The sequence below is a fragment of the Rhinolophus ferrumequinum genome, chromosome 7 (assembly GCF_004115265.2).
Source record: "Rhinolophus ferrumequinum isolate MPI-CBG mRhiFer1 chromosome 7, mRhiFer1_v1.p, whole genome shotgun sequence".
Taxonomy (NCBI): Eukaryota; Metazoa; Chordata; class Mammalia; order Chiroptera; family Rhinolophidae; genus Rhinolophus; species Rhinolophus ferrumequinum.
This window is the reverse complement of record NC_046290.1, coordinates 45,370,307-45,391,727: the sequence shown is the minus strand read 5'-3', so window position 1 is coordinate 45,391,727 and position 21,421 is coordinate 45,370,307. Positions and strand designations below refer to the sequence as shown.

The 21,421-nt window shown below is 43.7% G+C and overlaps 1 long non-coding RNA gene and 1 pseudogene across 1 annotated transcript in view; both read right to left on the bottom strand.

The window, feature by feature from the left end:
- Positions 1-343: 343 nt before the first annotated feature.
- The window catches only part of LOC117025002 (uncharacterized), a 70,417-nt gene continuing 49,339 nt past the window's right edge, over positions 344-21,421 (bottom strand). Inside the window, exon 3 of the long non-coding RNA XR_004423542.1 lies at positions 344-866. This is a non-coding gene — a long non-coding RNA (uncharacterized LOC117025002). The remainder of the gene's footprint in view (positions 867-21,421) is intronic.
- LOC117025001 (thioredoxin-like) lies at positions 2,603-3,167 on the bottom strand (annotated as a pseudogene).

Here is a 21,421-nt window from a genome sequence, read left to right as displayed (position 1 = left end):
GGAGACAATATGTCTCTGAAACCTGGTGTTCCTCTCTGCCCTCCATGCTTCCCCTTTCAGGCCACCATGTCCTCGCACCTTCTCTAAGGTGTCTGCCATGCGCACTGAATCTTGAGCTTGGTTCTGTGGCTGCACGTGCTAATGAACAGCCTGGAAAACATCTCTGCCCTTCACTGCGCAAGGGACACACTCGGTGGTGTTTTATTTCAATTGATTCTCTTTGCGTTTCAATTGCATATCACAATATTATAGAAAGTCAGCAAAAACAATGCAAGAAGTGGATGCTGCCTTTCACTCTCAGTCAGAGTGATGGAGGGGAGGGAGAGGAAGAACCAAGGGGCTTTCTATGGTAGATGGTAAATGTGCCAGGAACAGACTATTTCTAGGTTATCTGAGGTAAGCATGGGGCTCGGCTCCATGCCTGGAGCCAAACTTCATGGACAATGGACCTGGAGGGCAGTTCTGCACCCAAGACAGCATTCTACATCACTCCCCCCACCCCCAGGAGGAAGGCTTCATGGATCTTCACTCTATAGCTGTCTAGTTATGCCTCCAGGAGACTGTGCGTCCCCTCTGTTGCTGCTCTATTTTTCTCTGCATCTCTACTTACACAGCCCTGTAAGTTTCTGTACTTCCTAGTTCAAACTTTGGAGGGATTTGAGTGGCTGAGCTAATCACTTCTTTTGGGGCAGCCTATGGGACAGCTGCTCTTAGGTCAGGTGTCTGCCAGATGTTTCCGAGTAGCCGGGAGAGGTTGCGTTGTATGTATGTGACTTCAAATGTGACACCTCCGTCTGCCGCCTCACCAGAAGCTGCTTTTCCTCTTAAATAGTCTATAGGTGTGGCAGTCATCATGGTTGACATGTCTAATATAAAAGAAAAAAAGAGAGGTGGATAAGCAGTTGGTTTTCTCTTTTTCAAAGGTTAGTTCCAAAGTGTGGCTCCCAGGGGAACGACAGTGGCTGTGAACGGGGGCTTCAGTGAATTGTTCTGTTCCTAACTCATGGGTAGGTATCTATTGCCCATCAACTTATGACTATAAGATTACCATCTTATAGTTTTCAAACCATCTTAAATTTTCAAACCACATTTGTGGTTTTTTAATCTACATTTCCCATGTGGATTAATCAGCTCTTTCTATAATAATGCTGCCTAGCAATTCCAACAACCTCAGTGACTTAAACAACAAATATTCATTTCTCATTCATGCATCTGAGTGGTGGCTCTGTTGGGCTTAGCTAAACTCACCTGGAGTCACGTAGGCATGGCCCTGAGCTACAGGTCAGAGTCAGGTCTGCTCCCTGTCTGTCATTCTGGGACCTAGGCTGAAGAAGCTACTGAGGATGTGTTCCTTATGTGGCGGAGCCAAACTCCACAAGCACAATTAAAGCATCTCCTCATAGTGTATCTGCCAACACTTTGGTGGCCAAAGTAGGTCACATGGCCAAGCCTAACATGGGTGAGGAAGTACACTTTTCGCATGGGTTAGCGGAAGGTAGGGGAGAGAGGGAGTACTTGCTGAATGATAATATAATCGACTAGACCATGTATTTTTCCCAACTGCCCTGAATCACAGTAAAATTGCCGAACAAGACAGTTGGTAGCACAAAGGCTGACACAGTAAACTCCTCAAAAGAAAATACCACATTCAACTTCTTTTGTGCCTAACATCAAAGTACCTAACCCTAAGTACCACTCTCCAAAGGTGCTCAATGAAATGTCCTTTAATTGATCAAAATTATCAGAATTCTGGGCTAGGATCTGTATCCATCAACATGTGACTATAGTCAAGTCAATGAATATTTTCTCTGCGTCGTGAAGGCCTGTGTATGTAGAAGATGAAATGGCAAAATGTGGTCGTTAAGATCATGGGTTCTGAAGTCAAAAGGCCCAGGTTTAATTCTAATTCACAGCTTCCTAGCTGTGTGACTTTGGGCAAGCTGCTTAGCCTCTCTGTCTCAGTTTCCTCATCTGTAGAGTGAGGGTAATAAGAGTGACTGCTTGACAGGGTTGTTCTGAGGATTCCAAGGGATATTCACGGAAAGCCCGTTAAGGGGCGCCTGACCTTAAGGAGGCATGGTAAGTATTGAACTGTTGTAAGCAAGCTTAAAAAAATAAAAAAGCAGTATCTGCCTTTTAAGAGAAGCAGGATGGTAAAGCTGAAAGAGCTGGGATTTGGACTAAAAAAACTTGTGTTGAGTCCTAGCTCTTCTAGTCACACCACCTACGTGACTGAGTCTCACCTGTGAAATAATGGCTCCCTCCCCTGCCGGTGTAAAGATGGTGTGACATGTGTGAAAGCACCTGAGCGAAGTGAAAAGCGTCAGAAAAAATGTGAGTTGCTTTTATCAAATTATTTCATTGTTTGCATTGCTTCTCTGATGACAACGAAGGGATGATAAAGGGTTCTCTGCTGGACATTCCTAATTCTATTTTTAGAGCTTGCCAATGACGTATGCATTTGGTTGGGTAAATCATCACCCTCCCTAATCTAACAGACACCCAGCAAGCTGATCCTCATAGATGCGCTTAGACCGAAGTATGCCTCTCTTTCTTGGGTGAATCCTTGGAATTCTTATAATTCTACAATATTTTTTTTTAAAAAAACAGTAGAATTAATATTTTATTCTCATTTATAATTGGATGGCAATTGAACATAATTTTCGACTTGATTTTTTCTTTTGTAAATAAAAAAAAAATTACAAGTTTTAAAGAGCCAATGACTGGTTATGTTTTCAGAAAACATAATTAGATTAATTCATTGATGGTGGATTCAAGTTTTTCCTTATTAGCTCCAGAAAATTCACCCACCTTTTGTCCATTTTTAAAAAATTGGAAGGTTGGCATGCATTTGACTTCACACTCTGAAGCAACATCCTGACAGTCATCCACATCTACTTCAAGGAACACAACATTGGAATACTTTTCAGACAGGGAATGAAAGAACGGCTTGATCATTTTGCAAGGCCCACACTACGTGGCTGAGAAGTCAACGACTACGAGCTGATTTCCTGCACTGCGCAAGGCTTCCTCAAAAGCCAACTTGCTCTCGATCTGCTTCACCATTTTGGCGGCTGAGGTCTGACGAACGACAGCAAGAAGCGATGAAAGTGGATGCAAAGGGCGGTACTAAGCTTCAAGTGCTCACAGCCCGCCTTCCCTTTATAGCAACCTCTACAATATTGACAATGGTTATCTTGATATTTTTGCCAAACTTTACTTTGTGCTACTGTTTGGCCTGTACCTGTTGTTTTCCCTTTCTCTCTTCCCAATCCCTTGTGAACCCCCTGCGTTTCAAATATTCCATTGCAGCTGCTCTTGTCAAGGTCACTGATGACTTCAGCATTGCCAAATCCAGTGGTCACTGCTCAGCAAATCTTACCCATCTTATCAGCCATGCCGATTTGAGAGTTGATTACTGTCTCCCTCTTGAAAGACTTTCTTCAACTCACCTCTGAGACACCAGCCTCCCGGTTCTCCTCCTTTCACCCTGGCTGCTCCTTCTCAAGCTCCTTTGCCATCCTCTAAATTGGAGGCTTGGTCCTCAGATCTCTTCTCATCTCTATGGACACTCACTCCCCGATCTCATTCAGCCTAGTGGCCTTGCATACCATCTCCATGTTGACAATTCCAAAATTTAATTCTTTAGCTCAGACACCACCTCCGAACAACAGAGTCATAAGTTCACCTGCCCTCTTGTCACTTCCACTTGGATGGCTAAGTAATGTCCCAAATGTGATGTGTCCAAAACTAAGCTCCTGCTGTCCTGACCTTGACCTGCTTTCCCCTAGTCTGCCACTTTTCAGTAACTGGCAACTCCATTCTTCTTGTTGCTCAGGACAAAAACAGAGGAATCATCCCCGCTTCCCTCTCTCTTACACCCCACATGCAATTCAGTAATTCTTTAGACTCTGCTTTCAAATTACATCCAGAATCTAACCTTTTTTTAACCACCTGTTTTCATTTGCATCTTCGTTGGAGCCAGCATCATCTCCTTGCTTGGATTACTGAAATGGCTTCCTGTTTCTACCCTTGTGCTACCCTCCTCTTCTCTCCCAAGAAGTTGTGTCCTTCTAGAAGATTAGTCATCTTATGTCACACTCTTGATGAATACCCATCAGTGGCTTCCTATCTCACTCAGAATAAAACCCCAAATCCTTACTGTGACTTGCAAGAACCTCTAAGTGCCGGCCCCTGTTTACCCCTCTGACCCCATCTTCTCACATTCTCTCTCTTGCTGTTGGCTTACTCTGCTCCAGCCACACTGGCCTCCTGGGACACATCAACCTGCTCTCACCACAGAGCCTTTGCACGTCCTGTCAAGTACTGTCCCTCTTTCAAAACGTTGTAGATCTAAACTCATCAGACAAAGAGATGAGTGTGTGCCAAGTGTGTGCCTCCAAGAGATAGGATTTTGAAAGTTACTATTTTCTCCTTTATGCTTTTTTAAAACTTTGCTAATTATATTTGGTGACTGCTACATATTTATTTTGTAATCGTTAAATAAGGAAGGTTTAAATGAAAGCCAAGATGGTAAAGAACAGTGCTGCACGTTTCAATGCTGTTGCTTAACGACATTGTAGAAAGGCTGCCTTTCTCCAGTGCAGCCTCTTCACGCAGCCCAGAGAGTGGATCCGCACGTGGGCCCCACGCAGCCCGTTGGTCCTCGCTGGGTCTCATCCTTCCCATCCTCTTTGCCTCTTCTACATGCCCCCAGTTCATGAACTTCACACCGGGAGGGTGATAACTGATCTCCCAGTGAAGATTCTGACTCACCAGATTAAATTGCAATGAAATGCTTTTTACTATGTAATCAAGGATGATACATAAATTGTTATTTCCCCCTTGTGAGTGGCATTACTTGTCATTCTAAAAATTAATCTTATTTACGAGATGCTGAAAATATGGAGCAATAGCAGAGTTCTGCAGCCCAAGCCGTTCGTGAGTAATTTAATCTATGAGTTATGACTCCCTATTCTTTCATTGTTATTTTCCTTTAGAACTATTAGTTACTCTCTCCTTCTTTCAGTTGCTACAGAGATTTACATCCTAATTTTACAGAGCTCTCTCTGTGAAATGGAGAAAACGCTATTGGCCTACTTAAACTTATAAACAAAACTGAAAATTCTTTAGGCATAGTCAGTAATAAAGGTCAAGATAACTTGGTTAAGGGGGTCTCCCTAAGGTTTGGTAGATGGGTGTCCAGAGCATATAAAAAAGGTGACTCTTATTTTCTTCGGAAGAAAACTGACTTGGTGTGCCAGGCATCGTAGCATTGTTAGCCGGACTGCATCCCACTTCACTTTAAAACATCACATGTGCCCTGGAAGATAATTAGACGAAGAATTGTAGCACGAGGTGAGAGATGGCATAGGGAGGTCTATTTATCATGGATTTCATTATGTGTTTCAAACCTTGCTGTGTGTGCCTTGGAAGCACTACCAAAATATTAAGCTGAATCTGCAGTTAAATGTCAATGGTCTTTATACTACTGCTCAGTCTGTTGTGTCGTTTAGATCTGTAGACTCTTGGTAGAGGAACAGACTTTTCAGCCTTTGTTCTCCAGGCCTTGTTCTGTGTTTGCACTGTGCCTACCACCGTGCTGCCCCAGCCACGGCCCTGGGGCCTATGACAGAAAGGAGCGAAGGTTTGGCTAGACTTAGCATAGCTCAGCTGTCCTGTGCTTGGAAATGGAATAGTGCACATTGTGGGACCAGACCTGTAGTTTACAGAACTCCATCTGACTTCACCAAAAGTTATTGATCCTGCTTAAAATAAACACCAAATTTGGAGGGTTTGTCTCCCTTTCCGCAGGGAGTTTGACCTCTCAGCCACTGTAGGTAGCTCAGAAGCTCGACTTTCTCGATTCAGAAATAGTCTGTGCTCCCACTCCCCCACCATAACACCAACCAACTCTACCGTGATGGCCCGTCAGCCTCCCAGGGACCATCTCTGTCCTGTGCGTCGTTGTAATCCAGAATCCAGTACAGAGTTTGGCATATGAAAATGCTCAGTAAACATTTGTTGACTAAATAGGTGGTTGAATGCTGTTATATCACTCTGCAAGTCTCAACAAATGCTTTCTCTGACTTTCCCTCCAGATTGCCAGCAGCTCTATACTGAGTTCCTACACAACCCAGTTGGAGGAGGAGGCTGGAACCTGCCAGACGGCCCACATTGGCTTCTCATCACTGTGTGCTTGGTCTCTGAATTTGCAAAAAGCACTGATCCTGTCATTCCTGCCCAGGCCTGGGAAACTTTGCATTGGACTTCCTGATGAAACTAAAACAAAAGCCAAGGTTTCAGTATCATGTAAACAGTATGCTGACAAATGACTCAAAATGCCCTGGGCACATACCCCAGCAGTGCCATCTAAGTCCTCATGGTGGCTCCTTTTCATTACCACAGGTGGCTGCGTGAGGATGATGCAGTCCCTTGGCAGGGATGAGGTCGAGCCACCCGAGAAGCGTCATACCCTACTCTTTGTTATTTGTCCTTTTCACTGCAGCACTCCACTATTATTATGTGTTCCTGAGTTCTTCATGTATGCTGGACATTTTGGTCTCTCTTCTCGTGTTCATTCTGCAACCAAGACCTCACTTTGAATGTGATTTAAATGTGATGGACTCTCCAGTTGTCATCACATGGGCATAGCTGTGCACACGGACTGCTCATTTCGGCAATGTCCTTTATTCCTGTGGTAACCCGTGGAGTACTTTGTCAGCCAAACCCTCTTGGGTTGAATACTTTGTGTTTATAGCGAATAACCAGTCCTGGTTTTCATTTAGCACTAAGTAGGAAACACTTTCACTAGTTATATATAAGACAACATAACAGTAACATCAATAATAATAGCCAGTACTATATAGCACTTACTTTGTGTCAGATACTGTTCTAAGTGTTTCGCATGTTAATTCTTTTACTTCTAACAACCTTAAGTGTTAGGTATTATTGTAATCATCCCCATTTACAAATGAGCAAACCGAGGCATGAAGAGGTAAATAACTTGCCAAACACATCTGGTAGGAGGCAAAGGCAGGAGACAAACCCAGACAATCTGCTGGGGTACATGCTGAGTCCAGGCTATACAACTCTGCACTTCTACACTGACCTAAAACAGCAGCATTCTTAGCACCCCACTCTTAAATCTTCCCGTCTCTGATCTACATATGGTGTCTTTTCCCATATGTCCCTCCCCACCTCCTCAAACGTACCAATGACACTAATACGCAGTAATGTTTATGGCACACTCACTGTGTGTCAGGCTATGTGGCAAATACTTTACAACTAATATCTCATTTGATTTCCATAATCACCTCTCAATAGACACTATTTTTGTCCCTCATTTCACAGAAGAGGAAACTGAGGCCTGTCAAGATGAAGTAACTTCCCCAAAGTCTCCGAGTGGTAAAGTGGCTGAGGTAGGATTCCAGCCCAGGTCTGAACAGCCCTGATCAGGTCCCTGCATTGTCTACAGAAGCTTCCAGAATCATATCCTCAACCCTGATTGCTAACCTGTAGCTCTAGGACAATCTGCCCTTTGTTAACTCTCTACGATATATTTATTTCTTTGTAGTCCATTGAGGTCTTTTCCCATTTGGATATTCTACCACCAGCCCCATTCACCACACTTAGTCTGTGAGCTACTAGAAGGTGAATCCACTATCTTACTTTTATTTCTTTGTGCAGTCCCTCCCTGACAGTATTGACAGAGTATATTAACCAAGTATATAATGACTCAGTCACTTGGCCTGGTCACAACACAGTGAAAGAGGGACAGTTCTTGGGGGGATACACCTTCCCTAAGGCCCTGTGGTCTATTCCTTTTCTTTATTAGCTTTTCTTTCCTTGGTTCGAGGTCTAGCTTTACTGTCCACCTGCATAAATATTCTTATTCCTTTGCTGCCTGCCCAACTCCACCCAGTGGGGTCAGTGGGCTCTAGTCAAGAATGCTGGTGATCACCCCAGATCTGAAGACTTTACTGAAAGCACCTAGTGTTCTTCTCTCCAAAGTTAAGTCAAGCACAGTGGTCAGAGCTACTCTTCTTCAAGGAGGAAAGTCCCAGAGGAAATTGGCTTTAGGTTCCACATATGCAGGACAGAAGAAAGCCAAGTTCCACCACTGGTCCCCATGGTAACTACAGAAACAACCAATACTCCCCGCCAAATGGTGAGACTGGAGCATCCTCACGAGCAGGCAGCAGCATTTCCACACAGCACAAAACCAACCCCTTTAGGAAACTTCATATTGCAGATGCCCCAGGCTAGACACACGGCTGAGTTTCAAGTACTTCCACATACAAAAGGTTGATTTCCTCCCACTGATGCCTCCATTACTATGCACAAAACCATAAATATGTAAGACTCGAACAGCTTTTCTACTGGACTTCTCTATTCAGCAGTTCATTTAGTCACCTTGAGAAACTGGCCAAGTCTCACAGGCTTGTGCCTTCATTCGGGGGCACGTCCCATCCTCTCCCTGTAAGTCAGCCTTTCAGTTGCTCGATGGTTTATACTCTCATATACTGCTTGTTTAGGGATATACTTCTGCGATACGAGTATTTGTAAGAGTCTCTCAGTTAGCCTTGGCTATTCTTACTGACATGCCATAAAAACAAAGTCACACTCCACGTGACTTTTGACATCTGTCTCATGAAGATTTTGCTGCTGCAGATAAAGCAAGGCACATTGGCAGCTATTTTTGGTGCCCTGTGTATGTCAACAGGCTGCGGACTAGGACTCTTTACAGCGTTTAGAAGAGGAATCATTTACTCCAGCACTGCCTGCTTATCTCAGCTGCTAAAAATAAATATTTACCCAATAACATGGCAGGTTTATGAGCTGCATTTAATACTGTAATGAAAAAGCCTATCACTGTGTGTGAGCGAAAGAGAGAAAGGAGACGAGTTAAGGTTGCCATGGGAGCCTTTGGCACTTCTGGACCTTTATGATTACGAACAATAATTACATGTAATGCTTTATGGTCATGAAACACCTCATGGGCTCCTGATAATTGTAAAGTGTTGGCAATTAACTCACCCTCCCTGAGATTCAGGATGGTGTAATTAACCTCTCGAGGAGAAAGAGCCCCAGAGAATAGGAATCGCCCCGGGAGAGCCCCCCGCTTTGGGAGGCAGTCGTTACTCTGCACCATCTCCACCACAAATCGGCCCCACAGCCCTTCTAGGCCTGAGGCACTTGGCTCAGAGGACTGCGTAGGGTCAGTGGGAGTGCTGGCCCGCACTGTGGAGAGGTGCGTGGGACCCAAGTGCAGGCATCAAGCCCTCAGTGTTTCATTTCATCTGGCGTGGACATGCAACCCTGCAGAACTGTGACAAGAGGAGTGCAGACAGCCACCTGGGGAAGGGGAAGTTGGCGAAATGCTGCTTAGCTGTAGTTAGCTAAACCTTCGTGAAATATACTTCTTTCCTGTCTTCTCCGAGCAGTTGCAGTCTGGGGTTGGTCCTTAGTCTGCTGGCTTTTCTATTTATTGTCCCATGACACAAACATGCTCTTAGGTACCTACAGAAAACCGGGAAGAGGACGACTGCCTTAATGCAAAGTGTTAGCGACTATATATATGATCTATAGATATATGTGTGTTATATTGTCACATGTTATTATATGATATTTATTTTTATTATATATTAAAATATATGTTATTATACATAATGTGGTATAACATGTATGATAGTATATAAATATGTATTATATGCAATATATCATATACAAATAAATTATATATGTAGATATATATAGAGATAGATAGATTTATTTTTTATTTATTTATTTATTTATTTTTTGGTAAGTAAATCCCTGAAACCAGTGGGTCATGTCAATCAAAAACTAGATCTCCATTTTTTCTTAAGGAAAACAAAGTATAACTCTTGAAAATTTCAGGCAACACCCCTTTTTGTTTCAATTTAAATTTCCACGGACTAACTCAAACATTTTATTTTCTTGGTTGAAAGCTATGCATTTTGTATGCTGACAGATTGCAATGAAGGAATGTGCTGGATTACTGCCATTGACAAACCCCATTTCTCATATCCCTGTCCAAACTACCCACATAGTTCTGAGAGCGTTTGGTAATGGATTCTAGCGTCTACTCGAGACTTGAGGGTGAGACATATAGGGTTGGCATGGAGGACCATCTTGCCAGTGCTATGCCGAATGGGAAGATGACATGACTGTTTTCCCTCAGTGCAGAGGTCTCATTAATACCAGTAGGAATAATACCTGATCTCATTAGTGAGTACAGCTGCACTGGCCACTGAGCCAGAGATGGAGAGAACAGACTAGGTAAGCCATGTCTTTTGCTTTAGCCCAGGGAAGAATCTGCAGCACAAAGCCTCTAGTATATTTTAAAAGAATGTTTTGTACCATAAAAGCTAATTTGTTGTGATTAGTTCCATTACATTTGTGAGATTGTCACTCCCTTATTTGGCAGGCAGGTTAGAGTCCCTTTGGATGATTTTCCACTATGCACTGAAGGGACTCTCCGAAACTTGTAACAACAACAACACAAAACGAACACAAATGCAGCCATGAATACCTCCTGGGTCCTAGGATAGGAATGTACGTGTGACGAGAAAAACATAAACGTGGAGGGTGTGACTAAAATGGTAGTGATTCTAGAATGTGTTTGAACTTAAGCAACCATCACCTTAAAATAGACTGCTATTAAAAAAAAGGAAAGGTAACCAAAATCAAAAATCTACAAGAAAGATACAAGAAATTAAGAGAAAGGAATCCAAACACAACACTACAGAAAGTCATCAGCATATAAGAGAGCAAGAAAATAAGAAAGGAACAGAAAAGAACTACAAAAACAATCGGAAAACAATCAATAAAATGGCAATAATTACACACTTATCAATAATTAATTTAAATGTAAATAGAATAAATGTTTCAATCAAAAGAATGGATAAAGAAGTGATATATATTTATAAATATATACATATATATGTGTATATATATATATATATATATATATATATATATATAAATAAATAAAATGGAATATTACTAGGCCATAAAAAAGAATGAAATCTACCATTTGTGATAACATGGATGGATCTAGAGGGTATTATGCTAAGTGAAATAAGTCAGACAGAGAAAGAAGTATACCATATGACCTCATTTACATGTGGTATCTAAAAAGACAAATAATGAACAAACAAAACAGAAATAGACTCGTAGATGCAGAGAACAAACTGATGGTTTCCAGAGGGGAGGGGGTTAGGGGTGTGGGGGGAGAAAGGGGAAGGGATTAGAAGTACAAATTGACAGGTACAAAATAGCCGTTGGATACAAAGTACCGCTTAGGGAATATACTCAATACTATGTAATAACTATGTATGGTGCCAGGTGGGTACTAGACTAGGCAGGGCGATCAATTCTTAAATGATACAAATGTCTAACCACTATGCTGTACCCCTGAAACTAATATAATGTTGAATGTCAACTATAATTGAAAAAAAATTTTTTTTTAATTAAAAAAAAAAGGAAAAAGAAATACTCATGAGCCATGAAAAGAAGAATCTTGAGTTATTCGCAGTCACCTGACAGGCATTCAGAGGGTAGGGGAGGGAACGGGAGAACCACAAAGAAACCAAGTGCAGCATGAGGCCTGGAGCTGGGAGTGGTTGTTCTTTCTGCTTTACGTGCCTATTTTTGTATTGTTTGGACTCTTACAAGTTTCAGTTCATTGGTGACAAGAACAAATGTCGGTTATTTATGATCACACGGCTTTTGAGCAGCTCAGGGGTACACTGTTTGCTGAGCTAGTGATGAGACAGAAGATAGAGGCTGAGAGAATAGGGCCTGAGCCAAATTCCCAGATGAGATAGGAAGAAATAGAGAGGTTCTCTGGAAAGCCCTCAGAGTGGTGGACAGGAGCTAGGGAAGAATTAGACGCTTCGTGGGGAAGGACTGGAGAGAGCGGGATCCTGTGGCTGAACCCTGAGAACTAAGGCTGGGAAAAGCGAGACCCGAATGGAGGTTTTCCTCCCTCGCTCCCTCCTTCTTCTCTTTCTCTCTCTCTGTGTCTCTCTCCCCCTTCCCCCCCACCTTTGCTATGCTTTCTGGTCCACTATAAATCATTAGCGAAGTCTAATTTCTTACTAATGCCTTATGAGTGAGCTTTGTGTTTAAGAGAAACAAGAAAACGCTAAATCCTGCTTTGGGGGTGGCGTGAGAGAAAACAAGGGAACAGCCACATCCACACTCATCTGATTCCTACAGTCCTAAAAGATGGTTGGTGGAATTGATGGGGGTGGGGAAAGAAGATGGAAGTTGGCCCCCTGACCCCACATTTCTTTACACCTACTTAGCAGCCCTAACCTCTGTCCTTCACATTCTACAGTGCCCCACCCACCCACCTTTCCTATCCCAAGGGAAGCCCACCCACGTGATCATTCTCAGGGGCCCAGGGGCCCTGGTGAGCCCGGGCTACCCTGGATCTAGGGAAGCCCTGGATCCAGGCTTCTCTGGATCTAGGGAAGGCGGTCTTGACTGGCATGGTCTCCCATGCTTCGGAGAGAGCCACCTGGGCCTTTCCAATTCTGCACAAACTCGTTAGGCCCAGGCTCGGGTGGGAGTAAGAAGTAGGAGAGCTGGTCCAAATGCAAGCTTTCTTGGAGCCAGGAACAGGGGACAAGATGCTCTGAAACTCCTCAGGGTGTGCAGAGGCAGGCGTTAAAGGAGGCGGCATCTCCTACATATTCTTAACACGTCTTTGCAAGACTCAAGACCTTGCACATCCACTCATGGTGCTAATCGAAAGCTTTTTTGAGAGATTAGAAAAGAAAAGCCAAGTGTTCACACATGCAGGCCCAGACTGAGAGAGAAAGCACATCGGATTTTTTTGAAGCAGCTGTTCTCCCCACAGCAGTCTTTTCTTAGGGAAGGAAGGGGCAGGCTAATGCTCTCTGATTCTGTGAATTCAGAGAGAGGCCTCTGACTGCTTCAAATGGAGGGTAAGCTGACCTCTCGGGCAAAGTAACCATTCCCAGCACCAGCCACGTGGGCAGCTAGAATCACTGCACATGGAATTCACACAGGCCACGCGCAACACAAAGGCTGTCAGGATTGTTTACTGTGCCAAGCCCTGTGCTAAATTCATTGTCTAATTCTCTTGCTTCATCCTCCCAACAACTCGATTTTCTAACCGATGAGAAAATGTTAACGCCTGAGGTCACCTCGTGAGGAGGTGATAGAGACAAAGTTCAAAGGTAGGTTTGTCTGAAAAAGCCCCTCCATCTCATGGCTCCACGAGTGTGTTACACACACCCCCACTCAGCTTCCCCTTCTTTGGGATGTTGGGCTATTTCCAGTGCCGGGCATATCTGGGATTGGATTCAAGCTTAATAATTATGAAAATGCCATTTTTTATTGGCCCTCCCTCATGAAGCCATCTGTATCCCCAGGTCCCTCCCCTGTGCTCACAGCACACCCATGACTGACCCTAGCATGCGCTCACTTGCAGTTATTTATTCAATCCGCCTTTCCTGTAACACTGTGAGCAACTTGGGGAAAGGGGTGGGAGGAGAGCACACAGCACAATGTCTGATACATACTAGATGCTTATAGAATGAGTGAAGGATGTAAAATATTTCTTGAATAAATTATACAACAAAATTACAATGGAGTTGCTTTATGTAATGGTGAGAAGCACTAGATGTGGAATCAGAAATCCTGCCCCCAAGTCTAGCTCCCTTACTTAAAAGTCATGTGTCTTGGGACAAAAAACTTAGCCTTTCTGGGTTTCTGTTGCTTTGTCTACAGATCCACGCAGCTGGACTTGAGCTCCTCAAGGTCATATCCAACGCTGACACACTATGAGTTCAGGCTGAGCGGAGTCCATACAGCTCCTTCATAAAGTGACCTGCTCAGGTAAGATGCTCCAAGCTCGGCATGAAGAAATGCCCTTCCCCAGACCCAGTGTTCAAGGACCTATTTCTTGGACTGCGCAGCCCACAATCTGCTCTCCACCCTCCCACCCCCTACCCTCCATCCCTTTGCTACTTTTCTGCTCAGGTACCAACATGTCTGCCACATACCTTTGGCTTGATCCTCAGATCAGACTCTTTCTAATTCACCTTCCTCCCTAACTACTCACTTGTCTCCCCTACAGACCTGATCCTTAAGATATCCCTCCCATGGGTCCCACTCTAGTGGACAGGACCCACTCTGGAGCTTCAATACATCTAATTAGAATCTCAGCCTCCATTTTAAAATGATTCCCTAGACTTGTAGCCCATCAGGAAACATTCATGAAGCGTTAATTTTTAATTTGCCATTGTGAGATGTTATTAACGTATTTGAGCAAACAGATCGGAGGACATGCTGCAGTATAGCTATTACTAATTAACACCATTCCAGCATGCACGCTGTTAATTGGGCACTTCCTATTCTGGAATCCACTCCCTCCATCAAGTGGCCTTAATAAGAGAGTGTGAGAGCAGTACGGGAATGAGCCTGCAGGGCCACTCAGTCACCAGCCAGCACACAGGCAAGCAGCTGGAAGGGCAGGCACTGAGTGTTTCAGACACAAAGGTGCCCTTTCCACTTCCATCACCTGTGAATCTCTCTAGGCCAGGAACGTTTTGCGGTGAAATGAAGGCAGAGACATAGCAATTGAGTCAGCAATAATATGAGAATTCTGATTTCTAAACCTGATACACGTGGGAGGCAATTATTTAAATTTGTCTTTAAAAACTCACCTCGAGGCTTATTTTTGCAAAGGGCTTTGTATTGCAGGGATAAGAAGAAACCATAGGAAATGAGGATGCATAACCTGGAGAAAAGGGGGCCTACACAGGGGTACCCTCCCTCATATATGTGAGAGGCGGCATGAGGACAAGCAGCCTGTCTGTGCCCGTGGAGGGCACAGCAGTAAAAGGGCAGAAGACTTGGGCTCTACATGACAGAGCCCTTTAACGATTCAAGCTCTGGGATAGTGAGCTTCCTGTCCTGGTACGTGTTTGAGTCTGAGCAGCCACATGACAGGATTGTCATAAATGGGCTTCAGTCACATAGATAGGCTCAGATCCGGTGAACTTTAAGCTCTGACCCTGACATCTGGGCAGACTTGCTTGGCTTCAGAACTGTGCGAGGGCAATGCTGAGCCGGCAGGCAGCTGGGGCATGGGAGTCTGCCTTAAGCCTGGAAGTCTTTGTTTGTTTTTAAAATTGCACATCTTCACTGTTTGTGGCAGATATTTTGATTCCCAACTCCCCTTTCCCTTGCTGTCTTCCCTTACAGAAGTTGCAAGAGTTGAATCCTTGCGTCTCCAGCCTCCCTTGCAGCTGAAGGTGACTATATGGCCCAGATTTGGCCGTGAACATCAATGGAAGTTTCGGGGGAGGGTGGAAGCTTGTGAGGCCTATGGAACTAGGTTCCTTCAGGAGTCAGAGGACATACTCACGGCAGGCTCACTCGAGGAGGATTTAACAAAGGGATTACTTACAAAGGTGAGGGCAGGGACAGGAGACTATCAGAGTAGAGCAGTACCCAAGGCTAGTAACAGCAGAGCTGTTCACATCCCCAAAAGAAAGGCTGAGGAGAAGGGACAGTGACCAGACCCCGAAGGAGAGAGCTGTGTGGAAGGGGCTGCCTGGAGAGGAGCTGCGGCCTTTGGTGAGAAGCTTAGCCAGCCCCAGGCAGCTCCATGACACAGACAGAAAGGGAGAAGACCTGCCGGAAACCCCTTGCTGGTCTGGTGGACTCGCTAATTATTGGACAGCTCCATGGGGCCTGGAAAGCAGAGGATGGCCCTTCTGATGGGTTGTTAGCTGTGCACAGCCATCTGCCTCATCACCTGTGTCCTTCATTCACAGAGTGCACTCGTTCCACCAACCACTCACTGTGCAGGGGCACGGAGTGTTGGAAACCATCCTGGCCTCAACTGACTTAAAGTCTGAGGAGATACATGAGCATGATGCAGGGAAGAATTAGAGGGCATTCGAACATTACACCTCATGGAAGCAGCCATAAGTGCTATAGAAATGAAACGTAAGTATTGGTCATCAGGGACAGGCAGAGCAGAGTCCAAATTCCAGCCCCTCAGTATATTAATTGAGTGTCCTTGGAAGGTCCTTAATTTCTCTGAGCCTCGCTTTTTAAAAATCAGGAGAACGGGAATAAGAATATTCACCTTTCTGGACTGTTTTGAAGATTACAGATAATATCCGTAGAGTACTATAGAGTGATGATATTCCTTTAGTACTTCTTATAGGACGGGCACTGTTACACAGATTAACTCTATGAGGTAAGTTCTATTATCATTCTCATTATATAAAGCAAGAAACTGAGTCACTAAGATGCAAGTAACTTGTTCCAGGATAGCAGCTAGTAGGTGATAGAGCCAAATCTGTACACAGCACACTGGGGAGAAGCAGTGCTTCCCACTACACCACGCTGGCTGACACAGGAGATGCTTAATAATCTGTCATTGTTTCTACTAGGGTCACCACCTCCATCACAGCCACCATTACCACTAGGGTATGCTAGACTATTTGGCAAAGTTCCCATCAAGGGTAGCACCTGGGCCTAAAGGCCAGAGTAAGTTTTGTTCAGTAAGTAGGCAGAAGAAGAGAGGACATCCAGGGTGAAGGGACAGCAGGAGCAGAGAAGGGAGCTATCCTGGCCCGAACAAAGACAGAGCAGACCTGCCCAGCTGAAGGCTGGCATGGGCTGTGGAGCAGTAGACTATGAACCAGGTCAGTGGGGCTGGAGCCAGTCCTTGGAAACTCCTGAAAGGCGTGCAGAAAAGTCTGAATTCAGTGACAACCATGGCATGCCAAGCCAGTGCTCAGGCCGGGCAACGTGACATGTTGGAATAGGAGCCATGTTTTAGAACATCAACTAAACAGCAGAGAGACGAGCCTTCACAGGAAGGCCAGCGAGGACACTTGGTAATAAGGTCTATAGTGAGGAGACCATGAAATGGTAGAAGGGCAGATATGTGTGTTATTCCAAGGGTCCAAACTTGGTGACAGAGACAGAAGAGTGAATGAAAGGGCATAAGGAAGGAAACATTACTAGACACCCTCCAGTCTTACCAAGTAGAACCCTTAAAAGAGCTCTTGTCGTGTTCCTCCACTGTCGCTTCCTCGGATGGTCTCATTCAGGCTTGGCGCAGTGCAGCAAGCATTTATAAACACGTACGAAACGCTAGCCCTGCACGTGACGGGCACTTGGGGAGTGAGCACTGCAGGGAGGGTTCTCCCAGCAGCTGGGGGATCATACTGTGCCGAAGCTCTTCCGAGAGGTGGACTGCAAATCTGCAGTGACAGAGGAAACACGTACTCCCTAAAAATCTTTTGTGAACAGTCCTTTTGTTCAGAAATCATGATAGCTTGCTCTTTTGATATGACCCACATGCCCAAACATTTTTTTAAAGGAAAGGTGAGGGAAGAGCTTGTCCATCTACATCCAATTAGGTAAAAGATGACGGAGAGTATAAATCATCACCATTCTTAATTTCCGCCCTTGGTGAGACAAGAAATGGGTCAGGACATTCCCTACCCTGAGAACCCGATGGCAGTGTCAACGGTTGTAAACTCAGAGCTCATCTGCAGACCACTTGTTGCAAACCGTTCCCCAGTCTGTTCCTGTCACCAAGTAAGAAACCATTTTGGGGTTTTGAAACTATTTGGAAGGTTGAATGATTCTACCTTTTAGACAGAGGGTTGAAGCAATATGGAAAATACCTGGCACCAAATAAAAGGGAATAAAAAGCAAGTGAAACCCTTGGTTCAGACTCAGCTTCTTGGTATCTCCGACCCCCCATTTCTCTGTGGTCATGTACTCCTCGGGCAGGATTCCCCTTTTGGGGATGGGAGAGGCTGGGGAAGCTCCCTCCAACCTGGCAGCAGACTCCAGAGACACGGGGTCAAAGAGGACAAGGGTATCTCCACCAATGGAAGGGCCTGCCCAGTCCAGCAGAAACCCCCAGCCAGGGGCCTGTTGCCTTCTAAACAGCCAAGCCCGGCTCCCAAGCAGGGAGAAATTAGATTAGTCTGACAAGATTTGTGCTGTCAGAAAGCAAGTTTTATTTTTACCCTTGAGCCTGTGATCTCCTAAGTATCTGCAAATTAGGGAATTATTTTTACCCAGACATAGAAGTCAAGTTATTCCGTTTTGTCTTCCTGCCTGTACTTTCTACACAGTGGTGGCTCTGGTGGTTGAACCTGACTGACCTCTGCAGAGCCTGAACTGAGCTGGAATCTTGCCTGGGCCACTTACAAGCTATGTTAGTTAATCTGGGTGAGGGTTCCCCGCCCCCCATCTGGATCTCAATCTCCTTATCTGTAAAACACACAGGGTTAGACTAGATGGTCTCCACAGTGTGAAAGAATAAAAGGACAAAGGTTTCAAAACACTATATCTTTTTGACTGCAATTTGTTTTGTCTTTTCTCCTCGTCTATAAAAAAGGTGATATCTTATTTCTGCAGATCTGAGAACATGTGCACATTTTGGAATTTTATTATCATTGCCAACTGGAGGGAATGAGTAATGAAGGAAAAATAAATAAATAGATGAGTACAAGAAATGGTTTGCAGAGACTGAAAGATCCATCTTTTAGCTTCAAAGGCCCCATTTTGTACAACCCCCACTCCCCCACCCAGCTCTCTCATTTACACCTGGCTGGTGCACCTCTCAGCCTCTGTGGGAAGCACCCTCGGAAACCCCTTTGCTCAGGCTCTGCCGTCCCAGTGACTTGACACCTTCAGGGTTAAGTGCAAAGAATCAAGCTGCAGAGGACATGAGGTGGTCTTGCTGGGCGTCCCAGTGACTTGACACCTTCAGGGTTAAGTGCAAAGAATCAAGCTGCAGAGGACATGAGGTGGTCTTGCTGGGCCTTCCGAGGGAAATAGTGGCAGGACAAGAATTCTGCCTTCCTGACCAGAACACCTGAAATATAAAGGGACTCGCAGTAAGTACTGACTTTGTGGGACAATCACCAGCCCTTTAGCAGTTTGGAGGAGGGCAGTCAGGAGAGCTGGCATAGATGGGACACAGGGACTACCAACCATCTGCAATGCTCCAGAGCCAAGAAAGACGCATATGTTACTTCCAGAAACCAAACTAGTGGCCCCATAGTTCAGTCATGCCTTATTCCCCTTAAGACTCAGTAAGACCTATTCTGCCCCAGAAAGCAAGATAACGAGATGAAAAAAGCAGGACTCTGCCTGCCCAGACATTCCTTCCAGTGGAAAAGCTTGCAATTTACTATAGGACTAAAGTTCAAGTACTTTACTTGAAGGAAAGTACATGAGCCCCTCACTTAGCACCTAATTACTCTTGTTAAAAATTAACTTTATCGAGATATAATTTATGTTCACCCATTTTAAACATAAAATTGAATGATTTTTAGTAAGTTTACAAAGATGTGTAGCCATACTCCATTTTTAGAACATTTTCCTCATCTCAATAAAATCACTCATGCACTTGTATTTAATCCGGGTTTCCAACCCCAGCCAACCACTTGTCTACTTTCTATTGCCATATTTGCCTTTTCTGGACATTTCATATAAATGGAATCATGTGTAGTCTTTTGAGTCTGGCTTCTTTTACTTAGGATAAGGATTGTGAGGTTCACTCATGTTGTAGCATGCATCAGTACTTCATTCCTCTTTATGGCTGAATAATATTCTGTTGTACTGATATAGCACATTTATTTATCCATTCATCAATTGATAGATATTTGGATTGTTTCCACTTTTTGACTCTTATGCATAATGTTGCTTTGAACATTTCCATGTAAGTCTTTGTGTGGACACATGTTTTCATTTCTCTTGGATAGAAATCTAGGAGTAGAATTGCTGGGCTGTATGGTAAACTTATGTTTAAGCTTTTAAAAAGTGTCAAACTGTTTTCCAAAGTGGCTGTACCGTTTCACATGTTCACAGAAATGTAGGAGGGTTCCTATTTCTCCACATCTTCACTAGCATTTGTTATAATGTCTTTTTTATTATAGCCCTTCTAGTGGGTATGAAATGGTATCTCATTATGGTTTTAACTTGCATTTTCCTAATGACTAATGATGTTGAAAATTTTTTCCAGTTCTTAGTGATCATTCATATATCTTCTTTGTGGTAATGTCTATCCAGGTCTTTTGCCCATTTTATATAATTGGGTTGCTTATCTTATTATTATTGAGTTGTAGGAATTCTTTGTATTTCTCAGTATAAGACCTTTATCAGATGCAATTTGCAAATATTTCTCCCAGTCTGTGTCTTATCTTTTCATTTTCTTTTATTTTTCACTATTTTAAAAATAGTTTTCATTTTCTTAATGGGTGTCTTTTGAAGCACAAAAGTTTTTCATTCTAATGAAGCCCACTTTACAAATATTTTTATTTTATGGATAGCTTGATCCATTTGGGCTCCTATAACAAAATTTCACAGGTTAGTAGCTTATAAATAATGGAAATTTATTTCTCACAATTCAGGGGGCTGGGTAGTCCAAGATTAAGGTGCCAGCGAGGTTGGGTCCTGGTGAGGGCCCTCCATCTTATTTATACCTGGCACCTTTCCAATGTGTCCTGGGAGGGGAGAGGGAGCTTGTGGGGTCTCTTTTATAAGAGTACTAATCCCATTCATGACGGCTTCAGCCTCAAAACCTAATCACCTCTCCAAAGCCCCACTTACTCATTTTATCACCTCTGGGGCATTAGGATATCAACATACAAATTTGGGGAAGGACACAAACACACACATCTTAACAATGAATTATGCCAGCGGTGTCATAGCCAAGAAATCTGTGTCTGACTCAAAGTCTCAAAGATTTCCTCCCGTGGTTTCTTCTAAAATTCTTATAGTTGTAGCACTTAGATTTAGGTCTATGATCCATTTGAGTTAATGTTTGTATTCTGTGAGAGGCAATGTTTAAGTTCATCTTTTTTGCATGTAGATACCCAATTATCCTAGCACCATTGGCTGAAAAGATTCTTCATTGAATTGCGTTGCACTTTTGTCGAAATCAATTGACAATAAAAGTTTATTTCTGGACTCTCTGTTCTGTTCCACTGATCTATATGCCTACCCTTATGTCAGTACAACGCTGTCTTGATAATTTAGCTTTTAGTATGTTTTGAAATTGAGAAATGGAAGTCCTCCAACTTTGTTCTTTTGATCCTTGGGCAAAATTGTTTTGTTTATTTGAGGTTGTTGCTTTTCCATACAAATTTTAGGAGGAGCCTATAGCTTTCTGTAAAAAAAAAGGATGGGCTTGAGTTCTTATAGAAATTCTAGATCAATTTGGGAAGAAGTGCCACCTTTACACTATTGAGCCTTCCAACCCATGAACACGAAATGCTTCTCCAGTTATTTTGATCTTCTTTTATTTCCCTCAGCAGCGTTGCAGTTTTTAGTGTACAATCTTGTATTCCTTTTGTTATATTTATTCCTA